This window comes from Coturnix japonica, chromosome 1 (assembly GCF_054131305.1).
Source record: "Coturnix japonica strain WE chromosome 1, WE-NBRP24, whole genome shotgun sequence".
Classification (NCBI taxonomy): domain Eukaryota; kingdom Metazoa; phylum Chordata; class Aves; order Galliformes; family Phasianidae; genus Coturnix; species Coturnix japonica.
In genome coordinates, this window is record NC_140663.1 from 94,649,176 (window position 1) to 94,675,736 (window position 26,561).

The following is a 26,561-nucleotide window of genomic DNA, read 5'->3' on the forward strand; positions in this document are numbered from 1 at the left end:
AGATCTATTCCTTAGGGGTATAGAACATAAAAATATTTTTGAAATATATCAAATTTCAGGTACTTGTCATGCATTTTAATATTTTCTGTTAATTTCTTGCCAACCTTAAAAGCAAATGCTCCAGAAAACTAATGGTGTTGTACTTACTGAGAGCTAGGGAAGACTGCAGTTACCTATCACATGAACAAGTTCTCATGAAATGAGAATAGAAAGGGAAAAATTTGTTACAGTTCCATGAAACAAATAGGAAGCGTGTATCTGCCCTTCATTCTTTAAATGTTTCTCTAAAAATGACCCTGTACTGAGAGGTGTTTTTAATTTTTGCAACATAAAATTAATGCAATGTAAATAGAAGACTTAGGGGAAAAGACCTTTCTTAAGGGTCCTAATTTTTAATAAATGATATAGAAAAGATCTAAACCAGGCCAACAGCCTTACTCACAGCCTCTATTCCAAAAGCTGATGGCATGCTTTAACTTACTAAAATGCAAAGCTATAAGAGTGGCTGCTGTGCATGTGGAAAAGTGAAATCCTGGGAGCAGTCCATACTGTGTAATTCAAGTTCCTTCATAACGTTGATATTTCTACATAGTAATAGGTGTCTGAAAGCAGTCTTGACAAAGGACAACAGAAGATGACTTATACTGAAGGATAATTTTACAGTAACTTATAAGGAAACTTTAAGAACGGTACATTTAGAAATTGCAATATTACACTGATTTGTCTATTCTGTGCATTTGTTTTTGGGATAATTTCACACAAATAGTGGAGGATTAAATCTTTTTAATCTTCTGTATTGTCTGAATAGTATAAAAATACTAAGGCAGATAGATTTACTGATTCTGACAGTTTAAAAGTTTGTGGTTTTAAAAGTAGGTCATGTAAGGCACAGAAAATGCCCTTCAGTAATTCTTGAACAATTCCAGATCTTCTCTTCTTTTAATGTAAATAGGTTGAAATAGTTCTACTTAGTGATAGAATTTATGAATTCTATCTTTTATTTCAAATCTTAAGAGACTGTTGTCTGCTTCTCATCTTCATTTTGCAATAGTTTCATACAAACAGATAGTATTTTCAGCAAGATCATTCATCATGCTCAGAAAAGTGAAGTTAAAAGTCAGAGGAAGTAAAAACAAAAGTCATAAAAGTAATAATAAATAACAGTATTTTACTTTAGTTGAAAAGAAAACTTCTAAAGGTGCAGATACTGGGGCATTTTTGGTTGTTTGGTTTGTTTTATTTTCTGTTGATTTTCTTGTTTTTACTTCTGCACTGAGGACTCCACATCTGGATGCAGTACTCCAGCTTAGGCCTCACCAGTGCAAAGCAGAGAAGTAGGATCATCTCCCTTGACCTGCTAGCCATGTTTCTTTGGATGCAGCCCAGGATGGAATTGGCTTCCTGGGCTGTGAGGGCACATTGATGGATCATGTCCAGCTTGCCATCCACCAGAACTCCTTGTCTTTTCTGCAGGGCTGCACTCTGTCCTTTCATTCCACAGAATGTATTGGTAGCGAGGGTTGCCCCAACACAGGTGCAAGAACTTGTACTTGGAATTGTTGAAAATCATGAAGTTCACCTGGGCCCCCTGCTCAAGCCTGTCTAGGTCCCCCTGGACCATCCCTCTGGTGTGTCAACTGCACCTCACAGGTTGATGTTATCAGCAAACTTGTTGAGGGTGCACTCAACCCCACTGTCAATGTTATTGATGAGGATGCTAAAGAGTACTGGTCTAAGCACTGACCTCTGGGGGACATCACTCATCACCAGCCTCCATCCAGACATTGAGACGCTGACCACCACTCTCTGGACTTGATCCTGCAGCACTTTCTATGTCCATTGAAGAGTCCACCCGTCAAATTCAGATCTTTCCAATTGGAGAGAAGGGTATTGAGGGGTACTGTATCAAAGAACATACTGAAGCCCAGGCTTAAGTGGTTCTTCCCTTGTCTGTCGATGCAGTAACACCATCATAAATGTCACTAGGTTGGTCAAGGAGGATTTGTCCTTGGTGAAGCCATACTGATTTTCCCATATCACCTCCCTCCACCTCCTGTGCCACCTCCTTCCTCTTTATTAATTCTCTATTTAAGAGAATTGTTGGGAATGGGATTCTAGCAACAAAATATTTCAAATGAAAGTTTTTTTTTGTCATCTGATATAGACATATTCTCTTCCTAGTGAACTACCTGAAAAATAAAACACCCCTTCAATTTGTTTTCTGTTCATATCCAATCTTTTGAATTTACTATAACAAGAAGTCTGTTTCAGTCTTTATATTGCTAGGACCCTCCTCACCACACAAGCACACATGTATCTGGCTTTAAATTCCTGGGCTTGCTGAGCACAAAGTGAATACATACCAGTGAATTCAACAATGAACATAAATATTTGAAGCATCAGAACCCATGATTTTTCACATGCAAATCCTTAAACAAATATCTGTTTCGCAGAATTTTATGGACTTATGAGGCTGTCTGTCTTAGACACTGCCGTGTTCCAAATGTCCTTATAAAAGTGAGATAGCAGTCTCTTGGGACTTGCTCAGTGAAACATGAGCAGCGTCCTCTGAAATATGACAAATGACTCAGACACATTATATTGCTATTATCACAAGTATTGTCACATGAAATTTTGAAATGAAAGTTGATCCATCATTCCAGCTGTACGGAATATTTTAAAGGCACATATTTAATATTTAAGTGAATTTCAATTGCAAATATCAGATACTTTAGACTTTGGGTTGAACTAATTCACGTCGACCTTACAGTTTCTAGTTAACAATACTTACATTCAAAAATCAGTAATTTCTTTCTTATTGTACCTATGTTGTGACTTTATCTTATTATAATGTCTGGCATGTCAAGCAAAATAATATCTTAACAACTCATTACAATTTTCCAAAACATCTGGGTACATTTGAATTTAAGAAAGTAGATCAACTCTCATTTCTAATTTCTTAAGTATCTGAGCTAATCTCCAGGACATATTGAAATCCCTCCAGTCAATGAACAAGTGCTTTGGTAAAGTACAGATTTTCAATCCACCGTAAGAATTTCAAGTTGTTTATACACAGAGAATTTCAGATACAACGAGAAAGTGGCTTTGAAAAAGAGGGGAAAAAAAAAAAAAAAAAAAAAGGACTTTTTCATGCCAAAGACAACTGTTAAGCATTCAGGATAAGTACCTTCAAAATCAACAGGGTGAATGAGTTAATATAGTTTAGCCTTCTTTTTATGTCTAGAAAGAACATTGTGAAAAGTGGGAAAACAACTTTATTGCAGCTATAAAGAAAACTATATTCTTATGCTCTGAGTGTTAAAAAATTCATTTTGAATGCCCTAGGTAAAAACCCTTTCATTGTTCTTATCTGTTTTCTCTAATGCACTTCATTTTTTTTTTTTCCTTTTTTTTTTTTTTTCTTTAAAGACCTATTAAATATTTGCTAGATAAAATTTCTTGTTAGTATGGCATTATCAGTTAATTAGATTGACATTTGGGCATGATTACTGAGTTAACTTCAGATATTTTTTTCAAGGAGTTAGTGTACTCATCAGCATCTTTCAACAAATAAATTCATAACTTCTGAAAATGCCAGATTACAGTCATGCATTTTGCAAATACTCATGTTTAAATACAAAAAGATCCACTGACTTCACTAAAACTGAATTATAGATCCAGAAAGAGAAGACACAATTTAATGCAATTTAATGCAATGGATCTTGAAAGAAAGCTTAAAACACTGAGGTCTGAGCCATGAGAAGTTCTCTGATGACAGTTAAGTCTCAGGAAAAGAGGGGCTTGAAATTAGCAAGCAGAGGATACAGATGAAAACAGTCTGAATGCTTACTTAAACATGATATGAGAATGGCAGAGGCATAATAGTGTGCCCCGGTGGGCAGTGGTCGGAATGCCGCATTAGCCCGCACGAGACTGTGATACTGTGTGATAATGAAAGGCAAAAAAGAAATTGGAAGGCCACTTCTCAAGATGGTAACTTGACCTTGAGCTTTAAAATGACGTAAAAATATTTTTTAATAAATTAACCTTACAGGTGGCAAGCAAATTAGAAAAAAATCATGCACAGATATAACTATTAAATCCATGGAGTTAGTTAAACTGTAACATTTACTTACAGAAAGTTACAAAGGACAACACGGTTTTACAGCACAGAAATAAGATTCCCTTGCAATGCAGGGAAACATTCCCAGTCCAAAAGGCATAATAGAAAACAGTGCTACAACTTAACACTTTAGATAGAAATATAATGATAATACTTAGCATTACAGTTTTATTTTGTTTTTTAATTTTGCTGCATTAGGGCATGATTTTTATTTCAGTAAAGAACTAATTAGATACATCACTGTGTTCCCAAGAGCTTTAACATTTTGTTTTCAGCCTTTTAGGTTTTTAGCCTTCTTTAAAGATCCTTTAAAAACAACAAAAGGAATTGTAACTGCTGTTACAACAGGAAATATTACAAAGCATGTATCAGTGTATATTCATATTGTATGAATGACATCTTCTTTTATCCCCTGCCAAGTCACAAGGGACCACAAGAAATACATATTGATAAATTAGATTACTTTGGCCTTAACCATACCTCACCCATATATCCCTCAGCCCTGCCTTTATCCATATTTTAAATTATGATTAATGTATATGGAACATGCAGAGCAAAATTATGTCCTGCACTGCAAGTGTAGATCTCCCATGGAGTTCAATGAAAGCTTCATCCATGCGTCAGAGGACAGAAATTGGCTCAATATGTTTAATAAAAAATCATCATTTCTGCTTTCTACCTCCAGGCAGATTTCTATTTGTAACCCTAGTATCATCGATGATTAATAATGCACATATGTTAAAATGAAAACTCCTTATCAAATCCTTGCATTCATTGTTAATAAATATGTTTATAATTAAATTTTTCTCCCCCTGCCTCCTCCTTGCCAGTAGCAGATTCCCAACACTGATCCCATTCCTATGAGCCATAACAAATATATCTAAACTGTAAACCCTCTTCCCCAACTGCAGAAGTCATTTGCCATCAGGTTTTTATCTTCAGTTCCTGGAAATATTTTGGCAGCAGATATAACCCCTCCCCAGTGCATCTCTCAATCTAACTGCCACTCCTTTGAGCTTATTTTAACAAGCTTCTTCAAAGCAGGAACAAAGCAGAACACTCAAAAGGTCAAGAGTTCTTCTGCCACATGCAGCTTGAGCCCTTAGATAAGCACAGCATGGAAGAACAAGGTAGCCAGGATAAGAGCCAGTGGCAAAAAAATGGGCATGTCCATCATTTTTATGCCAACCTATATATCTGCCATGGTGAAAGCTGCTCTTATGAGATCATGCATGTTGTTTTTTTTCAGCTAAGCAATAGTTCCAAGTTCCAAGTCCTTCTTCCAAGTCATTACTAACAGATGAAATTTTGTCAATGCTATTCTTTTCTGCAGTCATCACTGGCAGTTTATATATTTCTTAAGCTGTATCTTCAAAATTCTGCCTATTAATCCTAAGCTATCTGTCAAAAAAGGAAAAAAAAAAAAAAAGGAAAAGGCAACTATTTATTTCTGATGATCGTACTGATAAATCAAAACAAAACTTCCACGTGATATCACCCCAGAAATGAGCAATACCCTTTTAAATTTATTTAATTAATTATTTATAATCAAAGAGCAAATGAAATGGAGACCAGGAGAGATTCCTCCACAGCATTAATGTCTAATGTAGGGTTCAAAGACTACTCCCCATGGCCTTGCAAGTAAATTTTGAGCAATTATGCAGCTTGCTCAGGCACACAGCAGTATTATCTGCAGTTGCAATAATGGCTGCTAAGACTGTATGTTCAATTCTACAATCAGTACTTGGACTACTGTTAATTCTGCCATCACAGGTGCTACAGTACAGATATTTATAAAATTAACACAGCAAAGGGAGTACCAATAATGACAATAGTGGCTTACCTCACCTTGCAGTTTAAAATAAAGAAATGCAAAAGGGTCTCTGAAAGAAGGTATTCAACTACATTTGAAAGATAATTAACAGATCCATGCATTTCAGGAACTGTGAGTCCTACTTTCAAAGACAAAGTGTCTTCTGCCAGGCACTGCGTTTGTATATCAAAATGCATCAGTGACCTATTAGAAGTCTGTAAAAAAGTACATGTAATTATGCTAGATAGAACTAGAGAAGTTAATGAAGAGTGTGAGATAGTGACATAAAGAGACATGTTTGTCGTGGAAAAATAAGTTGTCTCTATTTGCCTACTCAGATTCAGGGATAATTAATAAGTTGTACTTTGTTGCAAAATGCATCTTAATCACTGTCTTCCAGGCTGGGAGGAAGACAAATGTAGGATGTGAGCATATGCAATGAGGAACCAGAAGTTTAGATCGGTCTGAAAGATAAGATCTTAAAAATTAGAGGATTGTAGAATCAGGTAACCATTTCTGGTCTGGTACTCAATAGTAAAAACATTCTCTGAGATAAGGAAAAGCCATAGATGTTTTCTACATATGGGAAACAGAACAGAACAAAACAAAACAAACGTTAAACATTGGAAAGAAAATCCTTCATGGAAAAATATAAACATAGAAGTCATGAGAGATTTACCACTTTACTAGGGTATTTAAAATCTTAGTTTAAGCTCCATAGGAGAGGTGCATAATTCGGTATAAGCTCTGAAAAATTTACAGATTGTTTTAGTCCCATTTTTTGCATGGGATTCTGCAAACCCATACCTATCCCCAGATTTCCCAATACAGGATAGATTGTAAGAGAAGAAGTTAAAAACCTATTCCAGATGAAAAGCTTTCATGGGCATTTTCAGTGTATCAAAGGAATTTATTGAAGCTCAGCATTTGGCCCAGTATGTCAAGTGCAGCCTTTTTGAAAGAGTTCCTGCTGGCTGTCATGTACCATAAAGCTGTTCAGAGCTGAAAGCTGCAACTATTAAAATGCAGGTTTACTGGCTGAACTTGTAAATGTAATACTATTAATAGTAATGATTTTGTAAAGAAATGAAGAGAAAGAATTTTATAAAAATGGAAATCTATTAAATAATTAATTATAATTTACTTCTTTTTTTTCTAAGGACATAGTTACACTTTCAGTAACAGTATGAAACAGCTCAGTAACGTTTAGTATAGACAGCTATTTGAAACTAAAAATGACAAATCACATTTTCTATGTGGTCAACATACTCTTCAAAGAAAGATCATTCTTGTATTAAATGTAACATTTGGTTCAAGTTCCAGCAAGCTGAAATTTTAATACTGCATTCTAAAATCAACATGAGATTTGTAATAATTAGAACTGATTATAATCAAGTTCAAGGTAGGAGACATTTCCCACGACCTTCCCTGAAATGTTTGGATGGCCTTTATTTTACATCAATTCTCTCCCATATGCTTGCCCTGAAATTTGCATTGGGATGACATTAACCGTCAAAAGTTTCATGGTCTTAGTTTTTGGAGGTCGTTATTGTTACTGTCATTATATTTTATCTTATTTTTAATGGGGTTCTTTTCTTACTGTCCTACTCTAAGAAGAGATCCTTAAGGCATGGTAGGAAATGCATACTCATCAGACATGGTAAGCTATCAAACAATTTTTTTACAAAATGATGATAGTTGTAATAATGTTCTTCCTGAAAGTCAGTCTGCCTTACATGACTAACAGTAGTATTAGTTTGTTGATTTAATGGTAACAAATGGAGTTCATGACAAACAGATTCTAGCTTTAAATAAAAATGCACATACACACTTAAAGAATATTGTAAGCTTTAGGAATGTCCATTTAATTTTAAAAGACCTTGGAGAGTGTTTATATACTCACTGTTTCCACTCTGACTTTTAGGAGTCCCTCACCACTACCAGAATGTGACATCTGCTGGAAATAAAAAAACAAGGGCAGAAACAACCACTGGTAGATCCTGCTAATTTATTATTGCCTCTGCTGGAATCTAATGCATGTATTTATTTAGTTCCTGTTGTGTATGCTATTATATTCAATACTGATATCTGCAAGGATATTTATAGCATTTTATGGCAAAGTGCTCTGATTTGGATTCTTTTTACTGGGAAACTCTTCAGTGTATTAGGTAAAGGGCTCTTGTTAAAACCACATTCATCTCTTTTCTATAGCACCAGAACATAAAATGTTTTTATGTTTCCATTTTATCAAATTTTCCATTTTATGGTTCTATGTGCAGTAGTGTTAGTTCCATTCCTAGACTGTAAAATACATATGTGTCAAATAAATAATTTGCAATATACTGGGAAATAAATTAAAACAAACAAACAAAAAATAAATAAAAGGGAGATGTGTGGAGCAAAGAACAGTTGAAGGTGCATGAAGGTGCATGCTGTAGATATAAATAAAGTCAAATTCTCATATCTAGTAAATTGATCTTAATAATTATTAAGTTCCAACAATAACAATTAGAAACCAGAAAATGTGTAAAAATTAGACACCAGCAAATGTGTAATAACTAAGCTACACTGATTTATTGTATGTTAAAACTATTTTGAAAACAGTTCACATATTTAGATTCTTACTGCACAGAGCATGTTGTTGTTTTTGAGGGAAACGAAATCACAGTATCACAGTATCACAGTCTCGTGCGGGTTGGAAGGGACCTTAGAGATCATCGAGTCCAGCCCCCGGGATTCGAGCCTCTGTGTATCAGAGTGGCACTTCTACAACTTGCGCCACAGGGGGGATTCGAACCCCGGGCCTCTGGTGTTGCAAAGCAGCGTTCTTAACCACTGCGCCACCGGAGGCACATATAAAATAATAAATAATAAAAAACAAACAAACAAATAAATAATAAATAATAAAGCTTTTGTCACTCAGGCTTCTGTAATTAAGTACTTCACAAAGTGTTTAGGAATATCCACACTTTTAACTCTAAGCTCAAACTTAAGCACAGTTCTGAGCCATTCTTCATTAGAAAAGAGATAAGGAGAAATCATTACACATGGAAGTTAAAAAGCTTTTGATGGTTCTTTGTACACACTTCATGAAAAGCAGACAGAGATATGAGAGCTCTTGATTTGCTCACTTCTTCAGTAATCCTTTCATAATCAGGGGCAAGATTAGAGATAAATATGATGAAAGTGGAAGCTATTGATAGAATTTTATTGCATTGAAGGTAGCAAGTTTTCTCAGCTTATTTAAGTTCAGTATGTTGTGATCTGAATAAATAGTTTCCAGAGGTAACCAGAAAGAAAACAATGAAATTTATTTTGGTCTTTCCCATTGAATATTAGATATTCAATTTAGGAAAAGTGGTCAGAACTACATCTAGGTTCTGCACATTTGCCACAACCCCAGCCAACACTACAGACAGATAGTACAAGAGGTAATGGCTTCAAGTTGTACCAGAGGAGATTTACGTTGAGTGTTAGGAAAAATTTTTTCTCTGAAAGAGTGGTCAAAATTTTTTCTCTGAAAGAGCTGCCTGGAATGGGCAGCCCAGGGTTGTGTTTGAATAAGCTCCACTCCATGGAGGTGTTCAATAAGCATTTAGATGTTGTATTAAGTGATACAGTTTAGTGGGAAATATCGGTGGTAGGTGGATGGATTCTATAAGAATCAACTAGAACCACGGGAGATTCACAACAGTTTATTGAATTGTGTGTATATTCATATTTAAATATATAAAAATACATATTCAATACTACACATACTGCATATGAGGGGGAGAACAGAAAAAAACTGAAACATACCCTTTTTTGGAGGGATTAGAAGGGCGTCTTGGCTTAAAAAGGCATTTGAAATAAATAAGATGGATAAAGGAGCCCTCAGATGCACTGTAAAGAGTATTTGCACACTAGCTATAAGAACGTGGTTCTCATTAGTCCCAGTAATCTATAAGATACAAACAAAGCAAAAACTATAACATAAAGCACTGACATGATGTAAACCAGAGACAGCAAGTATGTACTGAGTCAGTACAATCCTAGCATTAATGAACATGTTGCAAGGGGTTTCCTCTGGCTAAAGGAAAAATCCAGTTTTCATTCTGCTGATTGCTTCTTTGTGCAAACACCAGCTTTTGAAGTGTGAACACACTTTAAAGTACTTTTTCCTTGTTGCAGTTTCATTAATAACTCTGAAGGTAACAAAGAAGTCATGTCCCAATCCATTTTTTTAAAGTTTATTTGGCACATGTTAATATAAATTGCAAGAGAAAACTTGAAACAGAGTAGTTTCTCTACATGGAGCAGAGTCTCGTTTATTCTTATCCAGGGAGCATACACCTGGAACATATCACACGCTGCTGCCTGCTCTGTTGCTGCTATACTGCAGAGCTGGGCAGCTGACACTTTGATAACACAAGCCACAGAGGGAGAATTAGCTAAGATATAAAGTCAAGTGAAACTTTAAAATCAGTTCTGACAGGAGATCATTACTGGGAAGCACTAAAAATGTAAGATAACTTTAATTAAAAAAGAAATTAGAAAACATATTTTATTTTTTTTTTCCAGAATATTTCCATAGAGAAAGTCTTCTGGAAAAAAAAAATAATATTTTTAAAAGATGTGTAGCACAGAGGTAGAAGAACAATTACAGTGGATGGAAGAACAATTATGGTTATCATTTCAGATGAGGTGTGTTGAAAGAACTGGGAGTGATGCAGTTGGCAGCCTTGGAGTTTGCTTTCTTATTACTACCATCTGTGTCAACTAAAGTATCCATTACAAGGAGAAAAAAAACAGGAGTGCTTTCTTGTCTACGTGATCCTGTTTACGTGCAGTTCTTCAGTATCTGTAGCAGTGACTAGAAATGTGCTCATTCGCTACTAAACACAGTGAGAGATTCCAATGGACAGATAACTGTTTTGTTTATCAGCTTGTAAACAAAATTTGTGATAAAATTGTACTTTTCCTTTTTTTCCTCTGTATTTTTTTCCTAACAACTGTTGTGATGATGATGAAAAACAACCTCTTTGCCTTTTTCAACTTGATGTCTCTTGTGACAGTGATCTGCAAAATCTAGGAGGGTCATAGAGTAGAACCTTAAAGATTTTTTTGGGTTTTTTTTGTTTTGTTTTTTAATAACAATCATGCCAAATGAAAGTAAGTGAAGAAAAAAAACATTGCACCTAATATGTGAAACAGATGGCTTATAAATTAGCTTGGAAACATCTTGAATTATTTCAGGGAATTTAAGTGGACTGTAACCAACTGCAAGCTTAGTGTCCAAAAGAATACTGCTGATACTGGATTTTTACTTTCCCTTACTGAGTTTGTAAGAAAATGACATCACTTGAAGACCTACTGCTGAATGGCAGTTTATATACAGCTTTCAAAATAGAATGAAGCAGAATAAAATATGTTTTATATTCCCCCCCCCCCCCCAAAAAAAAACCAACCAAAAACATCAGCCAAAAACTATCTGCTTGCCAATGTTAGAAATGAGATATTTATTTAACAGCCTTCAAAAAGGTGCATTAACTTCCCCATAGTTTTCATGTCATGTGAAATCCACCTCAACAGAATAGATAATATCCAAGCAATATCTAGGTAAATTAGGAACTGTGAGGTCTAGTTGTCATACTTGTAATTTTTGTTTGTTTTGTTACCTGTCCTTTCTGCCTCTCCCAATATATTCTGTTGAAATCAATTCCCAAAAGAGATTTTGCTTCTTTAACATTGCAAAAAACCAACCAAACAACAACAACAAAAAAAAGCACAATATCCTGAGTGAACTACTCAAAGAGTACTGAACTCAGGTGGCAAAATAAATTATTATTGATTTCTTTTCCTGGGTAGCAGGGAGAATCTAATCCCTGTGAGTTAACAGCTGTTTTACTCCAACTACAAAATAATCTCCCATTAAAGAACTCAGTCCCTAATGGGGCATAATTTTTGCCTTGTCATATCTATTATTTATTTATTTGTTTGTTTGTTTGTTTGTTTATTTATTTTTGAAAAGCAAACCTAATTTGATGCTTCAAAGAAAGGATTATAATGTGACAATCAGAGTCATGTTACAAAGCATTACTACAGAAAACAGAATGACCCTACTGGTGATTGTAAATTATACATTAACCTGAAATTTCACTGCAAAAGCCAAACTCCTAACTAATTTTCTGTCATCTTGGAAAATGGTTTCTCCAAGTGAGTACTAAAGTTAGCAACAAGCAGTGTAAGTCTGATTTCACTTCCAGCCTCATAGCTGGTATACTTCTCCATGGACACCATTCTTTTTTCTCACCAAGGCATATTTTATCTCCACTCAGATACACTTAATTGTGGCATGCCAACCCATTCTGCTAGAGAAATTCCTAGGCAGACAGCAAGTGAGCAGGAAGATATGAAAGTGTGACCAGAGGTGTTCTAGTTTTGGTTTAACAAATGTGACATTAGCATTAAGTATTTCTACTTAAGGAAATGTGAAAGAAAGTACATATAAAATATCTGTGTAAGAAAGAAGAAGGAACTTGGAAACACACCTCAGCTTCATCATTCAAAAATTTATCCTTAGAAATTATTGCATATTTTCTATTAAAAGATAGCTTTCTTACATGTCAGAAGTTAAATAGAATATGAAAAACAGATGGGAGACTACCTATTTTGAAGAGCAAAATTCTAAATTTGATAGTGAACTTTGTACTTACCTTGTGTTTACAGGTAGATTTCTTTGGCCAACTTAAGCCTACATGATGCAGGAAAAATGAAACCCAAAGAAGTTACATGAACTCATACATGAAAGAAAAGTGTACATACGTGAACCAAAGCTTAAACTAGGGAGTGGAAAGAAGAGAATTTTCCTAGATGTGATGAGATCCAAGAATAATGAGTAAGTGCATACTTACATATTCAAGCCATACATTGTAAAACCATTTTAAGTTCATATACACAGATCAGACCATGTCATCATTACAATAAATTCGCAAAATTACAAAAACAAAAAAAAAAAAAAAACAAAAAAAAAACAAACCTGCAACTGAAAACATAGTTCCTAAGTATACAGTAGTCTTTATATCCCTAGGCAGTGTGAAATTGTTACAGTTATTACAATAGCTGATAAGCACAAGAATTCCCATTCACACAACTATATTATTATTTTAATCAAAGCAACTGTTCCACAAACAACCTACCTTTATCCAATTCTCAGACTCTGGCAAGAATGAGTATTGGATGCCACAGAGTGTTTATTGCTCTTGAAGTACCACAAGCCATTAAGTCTAAAACATGAGCATGTACCTTGTGTATCTCTGTATTTACAGAAGTAAAATTTGGTGAACAATGTTGCAAATAAAATATTAAGTATCTGTTCTATTTTTTCAATATCCTTAGACTATATTTATTCTGTGTTTGGCTTTATGTCCATTTAAGTTCTGTCTTTTCTTCTAGAAAGACTTCAAAACTGCAATCCTCAAGACCATAATTTTGATCAGAATTTTGCTGTCACAAATATTGCATGATATGCATGACTGAAATACTCTTATAATAGCTGACAGAACTTGTCTAATAAGGAAATAAATCCTACTAATGAAAATGAGTAATCTCCTGATCTCATTGTCTTAATTTTAATACATTTCTTTCTGGTATCTTATGTCTCATTATTATGCATTAGGGATATGATAAATCTCAGTCTTTGCCTGACTTATGGAAAATGTCATCTTTTTGGAACAATGAATGTTCAGAATACCACTGAAACTTAACAGAACAACCATGTTTTAACACTGTTTCATTAACCTTGAGCAATATGAAAAAATGCCCAGAAAATAACATTTCATTACTAGGTGTGGTGATCTCTGGGAGAAAAAGTGAAAGAACTGAAACATTTCCAGTTCTGTAAATCAGCCTGACAGAAATAGATGGAACACTGTTCTACTTCTGATAAAACTATTATCTCCATCGTCAGGGCATTTCAGGACTTCTGAATAGTTGAGGGCTTTTTAATTTTTTTTAATCTTATTTCATTTTATTTTTTTGCTGGGATATCTGATGAGGTGTTTACAAGAAAAACTAGAAGTGCTTTGCATTGCTGTGCTTGCCCCAAGCACTTATACAGATCTAGTAGAATATATTTGGTAACTACTTGTCCATGAGTGATATTACGGGAAATTCTGCTCTCATTTCATAGTGGGAGGCTCAGCAGATATCCAAGACAGAAGCTATAATGATAGCAAATTTTGTTAATGGCTTTCTCTGTGAACCCTACTAGAAGAATGGACAGCCACAGGAGAGTTGACCAAAATCCTTCAAACATGTCTATTTAAGACATTCAGTTTTGAATGTAATAACTTTCCCTACTAATCAAGAAATCTGTAGCATTATTATGAGAAAATGAAGAACAAAAAAAGAAATGTATTTTTCTCCCATTCTGAAGGAAACATCCAGGTGTGTAACTGTTATTGTACAAGAAGAAAAAAGCCCTGAAAGTCCCCTTGCAGAACTCAGTTCTCAAAATCTTTTCTTCTTCCTCTGTTGTTTTCTGCAAGAATTTCGAGTGCAAGTCAAGTGGTTGATGGCTACTATTCTTTCAGCATTTCAAACCTAATCTCAAGAAACACTTAGCATGCAATTTCCTCTCCTTCCACCCCTGTTTTGTTCTGTTTGTTCTTTGTTCCTTTGCTAATGTCAAAACTGTCCATAGACATCTGATGATTGCCAGAAATCAAATGACCTATGGATGAAATTTTGCAGTTCTCTTTAACCACACATTGATATAAAATCAAATGGGACTTGATAGCAACAAAAAGATTCTATCTGCATCAGAGCCATGAAAAAGCTACACTTAACATCCACTGAAGTCAGTTCTTTTCAGAAAAATTCTCAACATACTACATATTCTTCATAAGTATTCACAGGTACATACTCTGTCTGACTTAATTATTCAATAACGTCAATTATTAAAATCATAGGAACTATTAAATTGTTCTACGTGCTCTCCATAATATACATCCCAGAGAAGTCTCCTTCCCTTTAAAACCCCCCATTTTTTATTTATTTTATTTTATTTTTTTAAGTTTTTTTTTTTTTTTTAATTTCTTCATGGAAACAAGACCTCAGATAACTCATGGCTGTCCTTTTCCCCTGTTTGAAGGTATCTTCAGACATAAAAATTCATGTCCTAAGTGCTCACTGTTACTCTGTTGCAAATTTTAAGCTAGCAGAAAATAACCACTATTTTAAAATAATAAATAAAAAGATGTGTGTGTGAAAATAATGCATGCAACAATATGCAAGAGGACTGCTTGATTTACTGTTCTTCTTAATTGTAATTATGTGTAATATCAATTTGTTGACATCTATCTAAAGAAAAAAACCTATATGTGCAAAAACTACTATTCTTTACACATTTATACTGGTGGTCTTTGATTTACTTTACTGCAGTATATTTTACAGTCTAGTTTCCCTAAATCTTTTGTGTAGGCAGTCAATCTGAACTTCAAATAACAAAATACAGTATTGAATGATCACAGAAATCTATTTGAGACTGCACAAACAGACCTAGACAGGCACTAGAAATACTAGGTCACTGTATTATACAAACTATTATCTGAAGTTTGAAAAAAGCAAAAAGGAAGCAATACAATAAAGAGCATGAATAAACAACTAAAGAAACTGAGGATTATTTTTAATTGACAAAACCGTAAAGTTTCCCTGATATTAAATAATATTAATTAAAACTTAGTGCAAAACATTTTTAAAAAATTAAAAAAAAAGAAGAAATTTTTCAGGAACAGTTGTAAAAGGTCACAGAAGGTCTCCTGTAGTTCTTTAAAAGTGTACAAGTCTCAGATTGGTATTCAGCACAGGTGCAGAATTCATCATCTTGGAGGTGTAAATTCCTTTTGAGGCAATATTCATTTCACACTTTGTCAGAATTTTCATATTTGGTTTTGTTAAAGCAAGAACTTTATTTTGTTTTATTTTATTTTGTGGAGAGTGGCGGGAGTGATGAGGTAGTGGTAAAATATGTTTAAATATAAGTTGTAAATAAAAAAGGAAAATTCATTCATAATTGTGCAGTACTTTAGTTTCATTATCCACATTTGACAAAAATGCCCATATAGAAAACACAGGATACTAAAAATGGCAAAAATTAATTAATTAATTACATATAATAGCTTGGAAACAAAAAGTGGAATAATTATGGGTTTCTCTTTTTATGTAGTTTACAACTTTTCTATGATTGTGATTTCTGATTCCTCCATTACCACTATGCAAGCAGCAAGGAAGAACTGTGTTTGTCTTTTTGAATGTTAGAGATATTTCTAATTTTCTCCACCAAGTGGGTAGCAACCCTGCCCATTTGAATCAGCTGTTTGGTACATAAGAGAAGTAAATAGGAATGACTTGAAGAGTAGGTATGAAAATATCTTGTCCTGTCATTATTTGGACAAGCAATTCCACTAACTATGTAGTCAAAACAAATATCTAACAGTGGACTACCCAGAAATATAAACACCAGCGTGCTTTCTGCCAGTTACAGACTCCTACTGACCTGTGTGGTAATTACAGGGCATTTGTTCATGCTGACAACTATTCCATTATATATGTTTCTTCCATCATAACAGTAGGCTATCTTAATTCCAAGACAGGTAATTAAATTGCATTTCCCCAACCAATGTATACAGCAGTGTAAATTGCTGTCCTAAGGCATGTTCTACTATTATGTTAATGTGGGAAATACATTTGTATGAAGGGGGAATAAAATACAAATACCTGGACTGTTATTCAAACATGCAGCTGCGCAAAAATTTTTTGTGAAACAGTTGTAAACTAATTTTGAAATCATAAGCATATCCCCCTTCATAATCCCCCCCACAGTTCATGGAATAATTCATCATTTTTATCACATGCTGCAAGAAGTCAGGAAATTTGAAACTAGAGAAACAAATGCTTATATAACTTTGCCATGAAAGCAAAACAAAATAAGACATATAGATGGGAAAGGTTCTAGCTGATGAACTCCTATTATTTTAAACTAGAATGCATGTGGAAGACTGAGTTGAAAATTCAAATGCCCTAATCACCTCTTGAATAAAATCTGCAAGACAGTTGGATGCTGTCAAGAATCAGCTAGCTGCTTAAATGAGAAACAGGTGACCAGGCTGATGAAATGAGAATGGATAGTGTTTTTAACTAGAAAAGGTGACACAGATTTTAGAAGGTTTAAAAGCATGACAATCTCTTTATAAGATTGAAAGAGTTAATGGAATTTTCTAGCCCATCACTGGAAAAAAAAAAAAAAAAAAAAAAAAAAAGTATTCTTGACAAGGAAATAAAAGGTGGAGTTCTCATGCCGTTGCATATCACCCTGTGATTACACCTCAGGAAGCATTATCTTGACAGGTCTAGGTTATCCCACTTCCAATTGGCACTTCCTCTGCAACCTCCCATCCTTTCCCAGCTGTTTTATGTGGAACTTACCAGCTGCTGCATTTTCCTTATTTAATTCTCCCTAGGGGCATCAGCAAGGATTGAAGTAAACACTATGCTCTTACTTCTAACATATGTGAATGCCAGAGAAAAGGCCCAAAACTTGGCTTCCTTCACAAGGCTGCTATGTGCCAGGCTGCTAGAACAAGGAAATACCAAAAAACATTTTGGTAGTTCCTGATATATTCATTTTAAAAGAGTTTCTGGCTAAGGATATCTTGAGCAAACAAAATCTTTCCAGGCTTACCCCCCATATTTGCTGTTCAAAAGCTGTCTTATTGTACAGCTAAGTGAAAAAAAATATGTATACCTTAAATGCTGTTGTAAAGGTTTGCTTATCAAATTGGCCTACAGGTGGATGTAAATTAAAGCAGGCCTGAGCCCATACCAAAATATGCCAGTGGTAGAGTATGCCAGGATAGTGAAGGTTCTGTTCAGTTTGTTTTGTCCTCCCATCCCAATTTTGTAGTGTGTGGAATTTGACTGGACCTGCCCAAATGCTGTTGTTGTCAGCTGGTTGCAGCCCACTGTTCTCAGATGAGTTCCAACAAACCCATACCTGATTTTCAAACAATTTTTGGTTTTCTACCAGTACTGGCACTCCTTACTTCCCTTGTAACATGGCATAAACATCAACTGCAACTCTAAACATCAGTACAAAGTGTTCACGGATTTTAATTTTTTTTTTTCACTTGGTCATTCCCATCATCAAGAACTCTCTAGGCTGAAGACATAATTTTAAGGAAAACAGTGGGTGTGTTATGGAATGTTCTTAAATGTGGCAACAAATATGTTTGTATTTTTTTGTCTTGTTTTTTAATATAGCTCCTGCTCCTGTTGCTTTGTTGCTTCAGCTGCTTGTTCTAATTCACGGTAAAAATATAATCATTTGTAAATATAATGGAATTTTTCAATGATAAGATTATTATTTTCACAGTGAACTTAAGAATCATTCCTAGACTCACACCAAGTTTCAAACTGGCATTTAATGTATGAAAATCTGCAATTTTTGTATTACCCTCATGTCTAAACGTGCACACTGCTTACTCAGTTTCTATGTGCTATACTATCTCATATTAAACACATCATGTGCTCAAGTACTTCAGAGTTTTGAAAGGAAGTTTTCCAAATAGATCTTTATTCTCTTGAAAATTAATGGTCAGTTGTTCGCACATCCCATTAAATGAAACAGTTGTACAGCAGTAAAATGACATCTAGTCTGAACATGATTAATTTAGACTTGTTCATCTTCATATAATGTGCTGGGAAATCCTAGAAACAATTCCGCTTCATAGTCCAGAATATGAGCCAAATACATCATCTGCCCTTCCTCTAAGACTTCAGGCTGTTTGATGATTCTGAGTGGGTAGGGTCTTCATTTTGCCAAGTATTCTTTACAGAGTGCAGTTACAAATTCTGGACTGCTTTTATGTTCACACAGAAAATCCCAGCCCTCACAAGCCTGGTTAGAACTCAATGAAGCATAAAGTTATGTCTGCTCAGATATAATTTTAGATGATGGGTCTTTAACAATTTGTTTTCTCAGACATACAGTTCCCCAGGGCAACTGTAATCTAAAAATGTCAGTGGTGTAGTGATTCAACCATAGGTGCGTAGTCAGGGGAAGAAAGACCTGTAGTTATTCCAAGCAGCGTCTTCCAAGTTTCTTGCATGCATGCACACATCTGATATTAAAATGCCATCTTGCTTTACTAACTATGGCCTATTATAGTTGCAGCATGCATAGTTTTTTACTGACAGGAGTGAAAAACAACACTTTTGTCTTTAAATGACGCAGCACTGAGGTTATGTGATGTAAACTCCAAGTATCATGCTAAAGATCTAGAACTGGATCAAATATAAAACATGGGGATTTAGACGTAGTTATTTTAAATTAGTCACAAAGATGTGCATTGTACTAAGGAACTGAGCTCAACTTATCCCTGCCTTAATTGTCTTGGGTTTGAAATGCTATTGGAGAACTTCTGTTTAAAAAAAAAAAACAAAAAAAAAAACACAACAAAAACAAACATGTTCACAGAGTGCTGCAACTTTCCAAATCGAGTTGCCATAAAAAGGAAAGATATCTTAAAAATGATAGAGAGGAGTTGAGGGGAAGCCTTTCTTGTTTGGATCAGAGCACACTTGCCTGACTTGAAATGGCTTAACTTTGATCCAACCTTCAAAACTCCAGTCCAGTTGCTTTTACTGAGTCTCTGTTCTTCGGCTTTAATACTGATCTGCAGTACTGAGCTCTGTGCCAATGAAAGAAGGAGAGCTCAGCATGCTGTTTCAGTGTTTGACCTTGGTAACTCAGACCTTCATCTCTCAGATATGAAATACTGAAAAAAGACATAGAGATGATCATCTGTAAAAACAAACAAGCAAACAAACAGAAAAATAACCACTCTGGCAGATAGTGGGAGGAGATTCTCCTAATATAAAGGCAACAGTGCTTGTTACACAGGAATTTGGCACACAAATACTGGATAGCAATGAAACAGAAAAAAATGACTAGTACTCTGGTACTTCTTGGGCTTTTGAGGGAGGGAGAAGCTAATATCCTGATTTAGACCTGAGGAAGGACGCACAAAAATATAAGTAGATGTGTACTTGCAGTGAATTTAAAATGCATGAAGTTTCATTACTGTGCATCTGGATCTGGAAACTGGAGGTCTGTGTTCAAAATGATTACTTAGAGACTGGGAAATCTTATGCAAGCACAAATGTCATCCCTTTTCATGCTCAGGAGTATGTTCCTCCAGATCCGGACACTGTGGCTGTTAAACCTGGTGTGACCTTTTAATATCTGTGCCAGGAAAGATCATAATGTCAGAGAATTCTTCTGTTTGTCAGCTTGTTTTTTTTTGCTAGAATGCTGGCTTCTTAACTCAGCTTCAGAGCCCCAGCAAAACTAACAAGCAAAAACAAAACACCCAAATCTGCATGAATAATTCCTCCTCCATTGTTTTTACAGAATACTAATTTTCAACACAAGGATTCACAGTTGAAAATCAAAATAAGCTCTTGTTTTTAATTTCTTCTTAAATACGTGCAGTCCCTTGACCACAGCCCTGATCGCTACTATTGCCATTTGAAATAATGCCTGCACTGGAAAAAAACTGCAAGCCAGAGAAAGAAAATGAAGGGTTAAAACCTGCTGGAAAGGACAGTTCTTGATGAAAAATTTCACATTTTGGATGTCTTTTCAGTTCTTGAAGCAAATCTGTAGACTGTCAGATATTGCAAGCATCCTGCAAGATCCACTCTAGGCTTTATTGGCTTCTGCAGCATGACTTGAGACACTTTGAGACTACTGTTACACCTACACCTTGCCATCTAACAGTTGTGCAGCACCTAAGCACTCCAGTATCTCCCTTTGAAATTCCAGCTTTCACACAAATGATTTTTGAGGTGCATCACAAAGGAACAGCGATCTGAAGCCTGTTTGCTGTCAGGGCAGTAGCAATGTAATTTGAATAAGCAAATATGCTTCATAGGGTTTATAAAAACTCAATCGTAAAATATAAACAAGTTCACTTTCACGAGACTATTCCTCTATGTAATTACAACAGAGAAGAACTGTATTTCTGTGTGTGGGTGAGTGTATGTCTAAAAATTGTTGTACAAATAAATCAACTGACAACTCAGGCTTACGGTTTATGTAATAGGCAAGTAATATATGACAGGCAAATTGTTTCTCTGAATTTTCCTTACCTCCTTTTTGGTACAGGAAAAATAATAATAATTTTAAATAAAGACAGCATTTGTAGATTGTAAGATAAGAACAGTCTTTGATGACAATTTCCTTTCTAATTTTTATTCAATTATTAAAGAGAATAAAGGTATTGTTAGTAACACTAATTAAAAAGTCACACATTTGCATTTTACACACTTTTCAACATTCTGAACAGACATCCCTACCCCTATCCAAACTAACAGTAATTCCCATATCTGTTTAAAGAATGTAGCTAACAGATGCAGCATAGGAAAAAATTATTTAAATAATCACTTTTTTTTTTTTTTTAACTTATGTAGTAACTAGTGTAATGTATATTATAGAAGCAGTTACTAGTTAGAGGCATTTGAGAGACATGCAAGGGCAAGGCATCTATTAAGTCTACAGAAAGTTTCTTTTCTAGGCCCTAAAGCAAACAATGACAATATGCACTGACATGCAACATGCTGAAACTTGCAATACGGTGTTCCATTTTTTATTTCTGTGTATTCCACTGTTTCAGAGAGAAAATAGCATGCTTTTACTTACTGTTTAGTCACTCTATTCATCCGCACTTTTATAAAAAATTTCTGAATTTTTAATATAGGTCAGACTAAATTCTTAATAGTGTATTCAAGTAAGGTACAGCTACTGAGCTGAACTTTAAAATGTCTTAGTTCCCTAATCCAAGAGTCCTGGCTCAGTGCTGGTATTATAAATACCAAGTTCCAAAATTAGTAAGTGAAGGTGAAAAGGGTGGAAACAGAGCACACCCACAATTTATTATTCATTGAAGGAGTTCTAATATTGAACAAGGAAACCAAAAGGCACTTAGAGCTTACTTAAGTGCTTCTATAAAATGCAAAGAAAGGGCAGTTTTCATCGGATGTAAACTGAGCACTGTACTCATTCCACAAGATCCCTTTTGCATTAGGAAGGAGAGCTGGTGACTCTGCCCGATGAGGAATCTCTACCAATTCTCTGCAGGGCCAAGCTAGGAAAACTCTACCGCAAGTGAAGGCATCAGATGTCAGGAGTACACCAGTCTGCTTGCTCAACTTTCTGGCAGGCACCGCAGCTACCAATCCATTCTAACAGTAAAACTTTTCTAAGTAAACTTTTCCTTCCCAACATTGAAATGTTTTACTGTTTTTACTGGGCATTTATTTATTTATTTCATATTTAAGGCAGTAGTTCCTTAGTAGTAGAAAAGAAGCTTAAAACAATGGGAAAACTATAGCTTTTTCTTTGAGTATAACAATATATTCTGGGAAAAGTAAGTGGTTGTGGTGGAGATCCTTTCTTCATCTAAAAATTAGATTTCCTAATTTGAAGTCCTTTATGCTTGTGCAATACATAGGCTTTGGTGGTATAGCACGGGGAATCCATAGATTACTTTCCTTAATTGATTGGATTCCTTTGCTTTTACTGCGAGCAGTAACTTCCCACTAAAACCACCTTCACTACCATCTTCATACTGTGAGTTTCTGCATTACTGTTGAATGAAGGACTTGAGTGCTGATAATAATGTTTCTATAGTTCAGCAACTGTTGTCAAAGGATGTTTCACTAGTAGTTCATGTTGTAAATTACTAGTTTTTTCCTCTTTATATTTAAGGGGAGTTTTAAAAACCTGATTTTAGAACAAGATAAGCCTTTGTTTTGTGCAGAAGTTCTGCAGTCTTCTAAAAAAAAAAAACAACACACGCACACAAAAAAAAAAACAAACAAAAAAACCCCACAAACTAACAACAAAGAACCTACATTCAAAATATTTGAGACTCCAAGGAATACCTATACTGTCAGAGCTGGAGCTTAGCTCAGAGCAAAGAGCAGATACAGCACATAAAGGGACCATTGTACTGGAAGCAGCAGTATACAATTATGTATTTACCAAGGATTTACTGTTCTTTCAAATTTTTAATCAAGTTTGTCTCAAAGAACTATGGTCAAATACCCAGGCCACACCTTTTCCTTTCAAGTGCATCCTTCACTCAATTCCCAACATAATAAATCCTTCTTTACAGACACTTCATGCTTTGTTTTATTAATGAGATCACCTTCTCTCTTCCCCTTCACCACCTTCAGTGCCTTGAATAGGACTGCATTTTTAAGCTACCAGACTGATCTCTAATGCTGTTTCCATAAGAAAATTTCTCAGGGCTCTTTCTCAGTATAAGAACTAAGTAGAACTACAGTGTAGAAAAGGTTTTCTATTTCATTTCTTGCCAAATTATTAGCTTTTTTGGATTTACCTGAGAAGTTACTGGAAGGAAAAATAAAAGTGGAAGGAGAAGTAGTGTGTAATTGCTTTTTTGCTTTTCAGCAAGTTTTTCTGGTAAAGCAAATATCAGAGAAAGAAAAGCATAATGGGAGAGATCTACCTACCACAGGTGCCAAGAAGATTACCACAGTTCTTTCTAGTGGTTTGTCCGAAACTGATTTTACAAATATTTTGTAAATCGCAGGGCAAATTTTCTATACACTGCCTAATTATACAACCTAGGTACAATCTGTATTGATTTGAAACCAGCAGTTTCCACAAATAATAAACACTATTTGCTCAATTAATGCAGATGATCTTACTCTTTCTTTCTCTGTAAATAGTGCAGAGAAAACAAACATTCAGTGATTGCATTTTTAAAGGGTGGCGTTTAAAAGTGACAATACACAGAGAGTCTCTTAAACATTACAGGATACAACCACGATGATAGCAAAACATAAACCCAGACTTATTTGCCACCACTGCCTGGATTAAAGTGCTTAGTTAAGCACTCTTCTGTTTTACTGTTGTTTTCAGCTTTGATTTAAATTACGTAAAGAATTATGCTTTTAGTGTCACCTGTATGAAGCCTTAACTTTGATAAAAGAATATTTGTAATCATCTTAGGAGGCAACTACATGTAATTTCTTAATACTTACAGTTTTAATTGATATTTTTCAAAAAGTTGGCAATGGAAGTGCAAAAGAATTCAGAAGAGTTCATCTGCAGGACAACTAACATAGGCCAGGCTCCCTGCGTGATAAACAGATTGCTCCTGGGAACTGGTATTACTCACTTAACATGGCTTTGTTTAAAAACCATTCACTGTCACCCCCAACCCCCTACAAATGGGAAACTTCCAGCAGGGTAACAGAGGATGTTATTGCACTTTTTCATTTAAGCGCATGCTTAATTTCATCATAGTCAGCAAAATACTAAGGCAACATGCTGTGCTTTTTCTTTTTTATGAAGCAACCTCTTCTGCCTTAACTTTCATTCAGTGCTGCGTTTATTTTCAGAAAAGAGGGAGATCTACACATGCCCTTATACCCCCTTTGAGTTTAGTTAAATCAGAAACCATATTTTTACTTTTCTGAATTGCATTATTTTATACAGCAGAAATTTTAGATGAGAACAGAAGACAACTGGACATCTGTCCTGAAAGTGGAAAAAAAAAATTTAAAAAAAAAGAAAAAAAAACCAACAAAGAAAAAAACAAGAAAACAAAACAAACACAATTGCACTATTTGTTCTATGTAGAAAGATTTGCAGGAGATAATAGCTTTTACTAGGCTATCTGACAGAACCAGAGGAAAAAACAAGAAGAACAATCCTTTAAGCATGCAGTCTTCCCCAAGTTATGGGACAGGAGCAGGCATCCTGCAAGGTAGTAGGAGTTGTTCAGTTGAATTTCTTTAAGTCAAGCATTTATATGGGCCTTTATGAGCTATACCACGCCTTAGGAGACCAAGAGTGTCTTCTGGGCCTGGTGTTTTCAAGAGTTCAGCAGTAACTACCGCCCTTCTGCACAGTGTGAGCAGCCTTGTCAGCGAGCACTGACTTGCCAGGAAGGTCATCATGAAATGACCAGGGAGCAACAAAGCCTAGTGCTGCCCAGGAGCTAAGCTTTCATAATGTATGCCAGTTTCTCTGCACATGGCCCAGGTTTCTCCCTCCCTCCCTCCCTCCCTCCCTTCCTTCCTTCCTTCCTTCCTTCCTTCCTTCCTTCCTTCCTTCCTTCCTTCCTTCCTTCCTTCCTTCCTTCCTTCCTTCCTTCCTTCCTTCCTTCCTTCCTTCCTTCCTTCCTTCCTTCCTTCCTTCCTTCCTTCCTTCCTTCCTTCCTTCCTTCCTTCCTTCCTTCCTTCCTTCCTTCCTTCCTTCCTTCCTTCCTTCCTTCCTTCCTTCCTTCCTTCCTTCCTTCCTTCCTTCCTTCCCTTTGCTCCTTCCCTTAGCTCCCTCCTTCTCTCCCTCCCTTCCTTCACTCCCTTCCTCCCTCCCCTCCCTCCTTTCCTCCCTCCCTCTCCTCCTTCACATAAAGATGTGAGTTTAAAGTCACAAATATACGTTGTTAGTTCTTTTATGTTTGTTTGTTTGTTTACAAAACAGGAGGCAGGGTCAAGAAATTAGGAGACCATGGGCCAGGAACAGAAAATAAAACAAGGAATGTGAGCAGGAAACTGAGTGATGGATTATTCGGTAGCAGAAGCTGCAGCCCTAAAGGACATTTTTCTCAGAACTGAAATAAGATACAGGACTTCTAGATATCAGCATGCCATTACTACCAGCATATATTTATGAAACTCACTAAGAAAAAGCATGGTCCATTTCCCTTTTAATCTATGCTCACATCTGGTTTGAACAGTAGAGATGCAATGTTGTTTCCTACTCTCGGTCTGGAAATAAGTAATTAGAAAACTCCTGTAAATGTATGTGCATTCAAGAAGTTTATCAAAAGTTACTGAACAAACCTACCTTTCTTATACTTTTTTAAACTGCGGTAGTATTTCTTCCATAGATATTTTTTGGGATGTTTTTCCCAATGTGGATTAAATAAATAACCATGTTCATTGGAAAATGGTATGATCTTTTACTTATTTTTGTGTTTTCTGCTTGATTTGCTGCTCAAAATAGTGCCAGTATCAAAGACTTACTTCCTCTAGTTCTCAATAAGAAGACTTTAGCATGCAATCTCATTTCTTAGGACTGAGAGATTCACATGAGTATAGGAGTTATTTACATTCAAGAAATGATTGACGTATCCAATTCGTCTTGCATGTATCAACTGGAAATAATTATCTTTTGGAAGAGAAAGGTTTCAATTCTAGTATGAGGGAGCACCATCTGTAATTTAGTGCCTTCAGGCTGCCTTAACTAAAAAGTTCAAGAAGTTAAATCCAGGGAAAGGGAAGGGAAGAGAAAAAAGAAAAAAAACAAAAACAAAAACAAACAAACAAACAAAAAACGCAAAACCAAAACCTTCAAATGTTCCCAGTAAAAATGAGTTCTTTAGTCTTTTGTTTGCCCACAGATGATTATCCTCATGAGATGGATGGTTATAAGTAGTACTTCTCTTCTTTACCATTTTCTGAGTTTGTTTGAAGTGTCAGTGCTACACCGTTGTGAGGATGTAGTCCAGATGTCGTCATTTTGAAGTTTGGGACAGATGATAG

The 26,561-nt window shown here is 35.4% G+C and overlaps 1 long non-coding RNA gene across 1 annotated transcript in view; it reads right to left on the minus strand.

The window, feature by feature from the left end:
* Positions 1-26,561, minus strand: part of LOC146762584 (uncharacterized) — a 69,787-nt gene that overhangs the window by 14,946 nt on the left and 28,280 nt on the right. The window lies entirely within an intron of this gene.